This window comes from Poecilia latipinna, unplaced genomic scaffold, assembly GCF_001443285.1.
Source record: "Poecilia latipinna isolate Pla-1442-1.1 unplaced genomic scaffold, P_latipinna-1.0 Scaffold1483, whole genome shotgun sequence".
NCBI lineage: Eukaryota > Metazoa > Chordata > Actinopteri > Cyprinodontiformes > Poeciliidae > Poecilia > Poecilia latipinna.
This window is the reverse complement of record NW_015114099.1, coordinates 51,373-61,572: the sequence shown is the minus strand read 5'-3', so window position 1 is coordinate 61,572 and position 10,200 is coordinate 51,373. Positions and strand designations below refer to the sequence as shown.

At 40.9% G+C, this 10,200-nt stretch overlaps 1 protein-coding gene across 1 annotated transcript in view; it reads right to left on the bottom strand.

Annotated features, from left to right (window-relative positions):
- LOC106962983 (uncharacterized) overlaps nt 1–10,200 on the bottom strand; it is a 127,487-nt gene that overhangs the window by 89,421 nt on the left and 27,866 nt on the right. The window contains exon 2 of the mRNA XM_015057678.1: nt 6,252–6,319. The gene's annotated coding sequence lies outside the window, so the exon portion shown is untranslated. The remainder of the gene's footprint in view (nt 1–6,251; nt 6,320–10,200) is intronic.

Below are 10,200 nucleotides of genomic sequence, written 5' to 3'. Positions count from 1 at the left end.
GTGTGAATATTCACACGGTGAAAATATTAACACAAAAACTACTTACCTAATTTTCTTGGGGAATATTTCATCTGGTTCTTTCTCCTTGGTCAAACAGGGACTTCTTTCTCTGGTTTCTGGTCCTTATTATCATCCTCCACACTCGTAGCATGTCTTCATTAACCAACTTTGTCCTCCCCAACATGTGTCCTTAGGCTAGCCTGGGTCTTCATGTGGCTAAACTTGCCAAAGCAAAGAACACAAGCACTGTGTCACATCAGCCAAGTCGCTAAATAATGCACATGAAGGATAACTTTGACTAACTTAGCTTTTAATTTGCTAGATTAAAATTGGAGGGAAAAAACTAATTTGACTGTCTTTAAAATACGTTTAATATTAAAGGCTAACGTTACAGTAATGGAGTTTAATAACTTTAGCTAACATTAACTTACAGCAAGGTAGGATTGGCTTGAATTGCTTATAGCTAACGTTACAGAGAAAGAGAACATAGTCAATGTTATTTTCTCAAAGAAAATGTAAAGTTAATAAGACACATACCTCATATGTATGGGTATCAAACTTCGGCTTCTTTTTAAACAGGAGGTCTGGCCGTTAGAACTTGTGTTAGGTTTGCGCCACAATATGGAAGATTTCTTCTTCACCAACCCGCTGCACGCCTGTTCGTGCACTGCTGCCTCTCACTGGTGGAGATGGTGTATTGCACTACCCCCACACGTAAATTGTATCATTTGCCACAGTTCTCTACGTTTGCCTCAGTCCTCGCACGCACAAGGGTTCAAACAGCCTTAAATAATGTTTCAAATGCTAAGTTCATAAGTACTTTGTAGACATCTCGCTGTAAAACTTTAAGATCAATTAAATTAAGAAAATTAAGACTAAACAACATGGCAGAGCTTTATAATATTACTACATAAAGCTAATTTTTAAAGTATTACTTTAAAACACTTTTAAAGTAATACTTTAATACTTTTATAACAAATTTATGTCAGATCATGATGTCTTGGTTAATGACAAGTTGTCATAACAAAGACATTTTCAATAATGTCAACTTTGTATTAAAAGTGTCATGATTTACCGAATGACACTTTGTGACAACAGTCAAATATTCATGAAGACTTATTGATGTTCATGACAGGTGTCATGTCATGTTTATGACAGTGTCATGACAGTCTTATTCACCCCCCTTCAAATAAAGTGTTACCGAAACTTTGTCTTTAGATCTTGGTTAAACCAAATCTGAATAGGAGTGAGTCAGTAAATTTGGTATTTTCTAAGTTTTAGAGCGATTGTGTCATAAACTTCATCCCGATGTGAATAATGAATCGGACCTCATCGTGTGATGAGAGGCTGCGCAGTGAGATTTCGACTAATGTTGCCATGCCGATATGCTGGCAGTTATAATAAGGGCAGCACATTAGGAAGCAATTCAGCCGAGTTGTATCAAAAGGTGGAATTGTGGCGCTGTAGAGAAGAGAAAAGACCCTCCAGCCATAGAAAACAGTAAATGACCTGACAAACACCCACACTGCACACACTCACTCTGAATGAACTCAATGAACATGCAACCTTATGCATCTCCAGAGGTACAACAGCGACCCGGAGACCTGACAAGGCAATCCAGAGAGCTCCAGTGAATTGAGGAAGCAGGGAAGAGAGGATGAATGAAGGGGGAACATTTTCAAGTGGGGGGACAACTTTGAATGCGATAAAATAGGAATTGGAGGCAGAAGACGAGGAGGTGGTGTGGGAAGAGAGAGGCGGAATAACAGGAGAGGAGAAAAAGCGAACGGAGAGGTGGAAGCAAATGTGGGAGGAGTGGGAAAAGACATGAAGACAGAGTGTAAAAACGGAGGAGAGGCTGCAATCGCGAGGCTCTAAAGTGAGCGAGGGCCCGGGAGAAGAAAGAGGGATGTGTTCTGCATGCGGCCCAGATGAGAGCGAGGGAGACAGGGAGATAAACTGTCAAAAGGAGCCGGGGAATCCGGTGCGACAGAGAGCAAGCACGGATGCATTTAGATGTAGCCCTGCATGCGAGGAAGGAGGAGAGGAGGTGTTGGGTGGCTGGGGGGGGGGACCGAGCGCGGCCGAAATATCTGGGTGAGAGCCTGGGAGAGGGAGAGCGGGATGGTGGCTGGTGATTCGTCGATGCTATCTGCGCACGGGTGGATGTGTGTGACACAATCTCAAATTGGAAATCGCTGTTTCAATCTCGCCTCACTCCGCGGCTACCCGCTCTGCCGATAACAAGAGCGGCCTAATTCTATTAAAAATATCCCATGAGTGCAGCGGCGGTGGCTGAGGAGGAAACGGCGAGGGGAGAGGACGGCGGAGGGATCGCACGGGAGGAAGGGCAGGAAACGGAGCCCGAATGTAAGAGGGAGAAGGGAAAGAGCAGCTAACAAGGAAAAGAAACACACACAAAAAAAACAGTTAGCCCTGAAGTGATTGTGCAGGAAGAAAGTTTGGCTTGACTTCTGCTGTATCTCTGTACCCCATCTGCCCATCTTCTCTCCCAACCTCTCCATCTCGGCAAATCAGCCCTCTTCATCTATCTAACCACCCATCTGCCTATTTATCGCCGTACCCATCTGCCAGCTCTTATCACCCTCCACAGGTTACTGTTCTCATTTAGGACAGCCTCCTCTCCCCCAGCCCCCACTGCTTCTCCACTGTCTTTTATCAAGCCTTCCACTCCATCTCCCACCGCTCTTCTCAATCATTTTTGACTCTTCACATCCATTTAGCCGGCTCGCTTTCCTGCACAAAGCAAGCCAACCTCGAAGCTCGACAGCCCCTCTCTGTTTCATCTCGCTCTTCCAACACCTCAGCCAAGTGGAAGACTCCGAACGTCACTTTGTTTTCCACGTTTGACTACAAATGGAACCGTGAAGGTGACGGTGAACACCGGCAAACCCGCAAAACAATCTGATTCCCTTTAATTAATAAGTGCCTTCAATGGAAGAGACTCAGAAACAGTTTTTCTCACATCAAATCAGACTAAATGTTTCCTGTTTCAAGTCAACAACATGGTAAAACAATAAGGGAGATACAGTAATGATTGCTAAGTCTTTAAAGAATGAGGAGAAGCCCCAATAACGTTTCACTGAATGACTACTGGAGATAGGAAGCAGTTGAATCATCAACAGATTTCATTTAAATGATAAAATATCTTATAAAATAGACATTTTATAAAATAGATTTTATGTTTTTAAGTCTTGATATTGATCCATGATGGCAGGAGTTTAAAAGGTTCAAGAAATGGGTCAAGACATGATATATTAAGGTTTTAAAAAGCTTTATCACACCATCGCAGCAGTTTAAAAACACTTTATATGGCTTCTCTCTCTGAAGCCACATAAAGCGTCAGCGTGGTCATGATTTAACACTGCTGATGTGCACTGATGGTCAGTTGCCTGAAGAAGCCTGCTGCACTTTCGAGCAATAAAGACAAATTCAATTGTTGCTGGAAATACCCAATATAAAATATTTACAAAAGCACAGACAATAATGTGAGGAAGCATAAACTGAAGGAGAGCCACCTGTCATGCATATTAGGATGCCATTACTTCAAAAACCACAGTTATCAAACAAAAAGTGGCATGACTGTGGCTGAGCTAGCTACAAAGGTAGCCTACTTAAATTAGCTAGTCTTTGTAAAGTAGCTAGCCTACTTACAGAGAGTAGCTAGCTTTTATAAGGTAGCTAGCCTACTTACAAAGGTAGCTAGCCTACTTACAAAGGTAGCTAGCCTACTTAGGGAGCTAGCCTACTAGTTACCTTTATAAGCTAATATTGTTCTCTACAGAGCAAAACAGCAAAAGTTATAAGAAATTCAGAACTTAAAATTCATAGAAAATGTATTCCACACAGTTGAAGTTTATACATAAATAAAAGATTATCAGAATAATACATATTTTTATGTTAGTGTTGTTCTTTTGGATAAAAGACATCATGTGAATTATTCTTATTCAAACTTTTTCTTTTGGAAAATTCTGATACCGTAAAACCATATAGTTTTTACGTAAGGTTAGACAAAACATGCTAGCCTATGTCTTGAAGGGAAGGTCACGACCTTTTGCTCCCCTCACCATTTCATGTCTGACATGTTGCACAATACCCCCACTTCTTTCACAGAACATTATGGTCTTGGCCAACAGGCCGAATATGATTGACAAGTTTTATTGGACAGAACTAGAATTGTTACGATCCAGCAAATATTCAATCCAAGCAGCTATATTTGCGATTACAGATTTGCATACACTGATAGTGCAGCGTTTTGCTGTAATTCCATTTATTGTGCAGCACTGCCATTTACTGATTGAGAAAAATGTAATCTCAAAATAATTTCAGAGGCTACAAGTGCATGTTGTGAGACAGATAAACAGTTTTCAGAAAGGAAAAAAAAAAGGTTTTTAGGGAATGAATCACTGACGGAGGTAAATCAAATATCAGACTTCAGGCATCTCATTCGTTCGCGATATCAGTTTTCTTGCAAAATCCCACTCGCTCTGCCTCTAACTTGGTTCTTGACAGATTGTTTGGTTCACTTTATGGGTATGTTGTCAGGAGTTGATAGAAAACAGTCATGGTTATCAGAGACAGAACTGGGGGAGGCTGAGATAAAGGTGAGTGTTTCTGTCAAACTCCCATAAAAAAAAAAAAAAAGATGCTGGGAATCCTCACTGGTAGACGACGCCACAACGTGCAGCATCCTATTTTCTTTGCGTTGCAAATCTGAACATTTATCCAGCTGTGTGGCAGATAATCCTGTTCACTCCACTTGCTAAAACTAAAACGGGGGAATCTAGCCGTATCTGATTCTTGCTGGGCCTCGAATGTCGAGCAATGAAATCGAGGCTCAGCTGTTCGCAGCAGCTTGGCCAGCTGAGACCGACGATGCGAGCGAAGACAAAAGGAGAAAACTCAACAATCAGTCCGGGAACTTCTCCAAGGCGAAATCCTTTCGCCTTGCTCAAAGCGTCATGCGAAGCAGCATAACAAAGCTGGGGGAGATAGAGCTGGAAGACCGTGGGTGGCTTTTGTGCATGAAGTTGATCTACAGCAAAAAAAAAAAAAGTAAACTGCTATGACTTCAGCAGGCAGGCAATGGAGTGCCAGACTAATGAACTAATCAGACAGTCATTAGTTACTATCAGCTGAAGTCCAGGCCAGACATTTTTTTCCCCCTTCTCCTTCCTTTGCTCCTTCACAGCCAGAGAGAAGGGGAGCACGTAGGGAGCAGGATGCTCACTCAGCTGTGAAAGAGACTGTGTGTGTGTGTGTGTGTGTGTGTGTGTGTGTGTGTGTGTGTGTGTGTGTGTGTGCGTCCGTGCGTGCGTGCGTGCGTGCATGTGTGTGTGCGCTGACCCTGCTGCTTGTGCCGCTTCGCGCTCAAACACACAGACCGGCGTGCGCGTCGGCGGTGCGTGCTTACAGCCATTAAACGCTGCAGCTTCTACTGATGATCGCCTGTCATAGCAATAAACTCGGTCTGAAACGCTGAACGCAAAAAACGAGGAGAGGGGGAGGATGGGGCATTTATGGTGGGGGCGTCCTGTGGTGGGTGGGAGGGACAGACGGTGGGGTGGGTGGGTGAGTGGGGGAACGAATTAGACAGTTGGGAGACAGTCAAAGCTGAGAGATAATACGCTTGGATTAGCAAAGAGAGAGCCGAAGAGTCCGAGATGAAGTGGTGGAGATACGGAGAAGGGCAGTTGTGTAATCTTGGGCTTTAAGATGAGCCGGCTACCGCTGAGGTCAGTGGAGGAGCTCTAAATTACAGCGGATGAATAGATGTGGGGGGGATTGTGGAGAAGTAGGTAGCCTTACGACGAGGCTAACGATGACAGAGATAAAGATGTGTGCGAACAAGGGATTAAGACAATTACTGTTTATGTATCTGTATGGTGGCTCAGATCTAATCCCTCACTCAAATAGACCTTGGATTAGGTCAAGCAGAGAAAACAACAAGGGAGACGCATCAGGAGACATGAAATTAAAAAAAAAACTGATTAAAAACGAGCAGATAATCGGTCTCGGCTCTGAATCTAAAAATAAGTTTCAGCGACGCAGATGAAACATCATTAATGATCTGTGTTCAGGTAGAAAGAAAAGGAATTTATAAAACACCAACAATACCTGAATGGTCAGATTTGTGGAGGGACATTCGGACCTCAGACAGAAGGATAAACCCCGAGACAGGGTCTTAATTGATTAGCTGGTGGCTACCAAGTAATCTTACATATTCTTACCTCATAGTCCATAGATTTTACCCAGGTGGCTTTGCTTCATCCTATTTTTCTGTTCAGTCTGGCACAAGCTATAAAAACAGAAGATAAGGAGAGTTGGTTAGATAAAACCCTTGAATCCAGTGTAAAGACTGCCAACAAGTGAAGACATACTAAACTTGTGATACAAGCAAGTGTATTAAACTATGATTATTTGATGCAGTTGTGGAAAAATTTAACTTTTATTAAAAAAATATGTTTTTTTTAGACATTTGTTAGAACTCCCACTGTCATGACAGTATAAAATGAGGCAGGTAATCTGTGCGAAAAACCAGCTCCCTGCAGTCCTACTGCCATATGCAGAAATACACCACTTGGTCAGAAACAACCAATCAGAGCCAGGAGGAGGAGCTTAGTGCTGCCAATCACCCTCATGCATTCTCATCTAACTCCGTCCTCCTTTCTCTCTGCTGTGCTACACGTAGTTTCCCAAAACGGCGTCTGCCATAAATGCTCAGGCTAGTTAGCGTAGCCATTGATGACGGCGGCGGATCAACAGTTTTCCTGCATCTGTAAGTTGTTTCTCCGCCATTAGCATACTGAGCAGCATATACACAAGCATGATTGACCACACTAGCACTTTATTTTTACCAACATGGATGATAACATGTTCTGTCATTGTGGTTTTTCTTACCAAAATAATAAAAGTACAGTCATCTTGATGTTCCTATAAAATGCAGGAAAACCTTTAGATAACTTCGTTTTGACTTTCGGTGCAAATGGAAAATATCTGTGATGCTCTTTTAAAATGCAATTTGTATTTACCTGACTCCTTACTGATTGCTTTTGTTGATGGGAACATAACGGGCAATGTATTTTAATTTCATGTGTGTATCAAACTTCAGGCTGTTGCAGGTTCCATTTTATTGGATCAATGATCTATTAATATTAAATCACAGGTAAACAGAACGTACGGCTGGTGTGCTTTGGCTTCTTCTTGCTTGTGAATTCATTTCTCCTGCTTTCAGAGCTCCTACATGCTGAGAGAACTTAACTGTTGACTAAGTCTGAAAACTGTCCTTTCATGGCTCACTTCCCAAGATGATGCGCATTTGAAAAATCAGTACAAATACTGTTTGCATACATATTTGTAACGATTTCTCCACTGTTTATGCTTGGTCCGGTGAGCCAATGACACAGCTGGAAGCCAGGTGCTACAAGGTTCTCAGTAATTTTATTTTTTAGTCGCTGTTTCTGATCGATCCTGAAGTTGAATATCTGATTTAAGGGCAGTTGGGTTTTAACTTATATATCCCAATAAATACATAATAAAAATTCAATTGGATGTGTTTGGCTGTAATTACAAACACAAGATGTGTTTGGCTGTAATTACAAACACAGTTCTCAGAACTCAAATAATATAATTAACCAGCATTCTGCAAACCCCTACAGCTCAGAGCGAACAAATTAAAAATAGACAGAGAGCAGACACTTAACTAGACTTTATACTCTGACCAATAATGGCTGCTTTATCCAGGGCTCTTAAAATCAATCAATATACTAATAAACAAAGTACAGTTCAAAACAGAGTCGGTTGTAGCTGCGTGCTAGTGCACTTGGTAGTGTGAGCCAGGAGGGCCATCTTTCACAACAGACTGATTTTAAAGTGCTAAATGTGTTTTTCTCTATCAGCTAATCTTTATGATACAATAAAAAATAGCCCTGATGCTTTTACTGTATCTGTTCCTCAACAACAGGTCCCAGAGCAAAAAACAAAACACTTCAAATCTAAATGAAAAATAAAACTTGGTAGATCAACAAAATTATATTCACAGCCTATAGCATGAGTTGCAAGCGGTAAGCTTGAAAACATGAAATAATCTTTTGAAAACCGACTCCCAAACCAAACCCCAAACTAGTTATAATGGAAGAAATGATCAGATATTCTAGTGTGGGACAAAATTAAGTGCCATCTCACTGAAACAACATAATATAGTTTCCCTATTCTCATCTACACATACTTAAAACCAACAGAAAACATATGAAGAGCACCAAGTTTCACTTTCTGGTGCGCAACCTTTCTACTGCCGCCCTGGGCAACTGCCCATAGAACCCATTTCAAACATTGTGACTCCTTGTGCAAGTTAGTCTGGGATAAAATGGCAGACAGTAGACCAACAGTAGGTATCAGCAGAGACTGTAATAATGGTCTTTAAAAAAAATTATAAAAAAAAAAAATGTCTCTTGATTGGGGCTCCTCATCAAAACAGAACCTACCTAGAAAATCCACTGTTATTTAAAACACCTCCATTTTGTTCTCAAGCACTAATCACTTTATGATGCTTAATGCATGATTTATGTAGATTAAATAATCATGAAATAACTTAAGATAATTCCACTACACGTTTCCAAGAAATCTCTTTTTGTTGTTTTGTTTCTGAGAACCAACCAAAAGAAACCATGTTTATTTCCTTTCTGCTGTGACGGAGCCGCATGGTGAAACGTCACCATCTGTTAGCCCTGAAGCGGTCTTGAAAACCGAGCAAAGACAAACACAGATCCAATAAAAGCCTCGTGAAATGACTGACACGTCAGTGTTTTATCAGACTTTCTAGGCGCGCTCGTGTCATCGGCGCCATTAGCCCAACCGTGAGGTAAAAGTGAAACTGTGTGGACTCACAACGGGTCGAGTTCACTTAACACATGATGTGTTTATCTGATCCGATAAAGAGCTTAAAAAGAGCCGGCAGAAGGAGAAGGAGCAACACAAAACAAGACTGCAGCTGGACGTCTCGAGTTCATTGACATAAAGATGGATGTTTGTGTTAGTGAAACTACGAGTCCCACATGTTTTGATTAAATCCAGGATCCAGCAGATGCAAAATGATTTCAATAATTTTCAATGAAACAGTTGGAGACAAAAAGCTGCAATTAAAATACGAATGTTTATTGCTGCAGAATGTAAATGAATCCTCATAAGTCATGAAAAAAATTATCTAACCTTGAAAATAATCTAACTAAACTGCAGCATTTACATTAGCCTTGATGTGATTTATTTTTAATATTCAGTGTTAAACCGTTGTTAGAAACTTCATTACGGCTTCCTTCCTAAATGTGCTCTTCACAAAGAGGAAGATGTCTAGCATTTAGATAAAAAAAACTATATCATTCAGTCTATTATTTATGATTTCACCTTCTAAAACTTGCTTTCTGCCTATTTAATTTGTCACTTTGTAGGGTCATCTGATAACACTACAAAGGGAACGCTCTCAAATCTTATTTTATTCCCATGCCTCATTGTTGCAATTATTCTAGAACTTTAGTGTGAAAATACATTTTTTTTCTTTCAATTTGACCAAAATGTAAAAACCACTTTAATATCTTTAATGAACGCCGGGATATTGTGTTTTGTATTAATTCAGTGTTTTGTCTACTCTCTCGTTAGATCACCACTGTTTTAAGATCGTGAGAGCAGAGAGCTCCTGCAACTGATTAATACCCAACGCTAACCTGAGTGAGCTTGCCAAGTGTTAGCCTCTCTTCTTGCCACAAAATCAAAGGGCTGAGCTGGAAGACCTGAGCCAATGTGACAGTCGCTGTGATGAATTACCTACCGTCTGCCACTAAATGTGACATTAAGGGCTCAAGTGACTGCTAAAGTAAGACTGGGTTTCTTATCGCCACTTTGACCCCCGTCTGTACGCTCATTGCGGGGATGTGCCACACAATGCATAGTAAAACAATTTACGGCGCAAGGAACATAAATATAACTGTAGTTCGACTGAATGTGTAGCAATTAGACAAATTTTATAGCATTTGCCAAGTTTGAGTTTTATTATGTATTTGGTCTAAACCTACAAGGTGAATCTCCATCCCAGTCTAAAGTCTTTTAGAGCTACTAAATGTCTTTTTTTTTTTTTTTTTTTTTTTTACTGGATTAAAAAAGGGGTTTTTCCCCGGAAAAATTATTTCA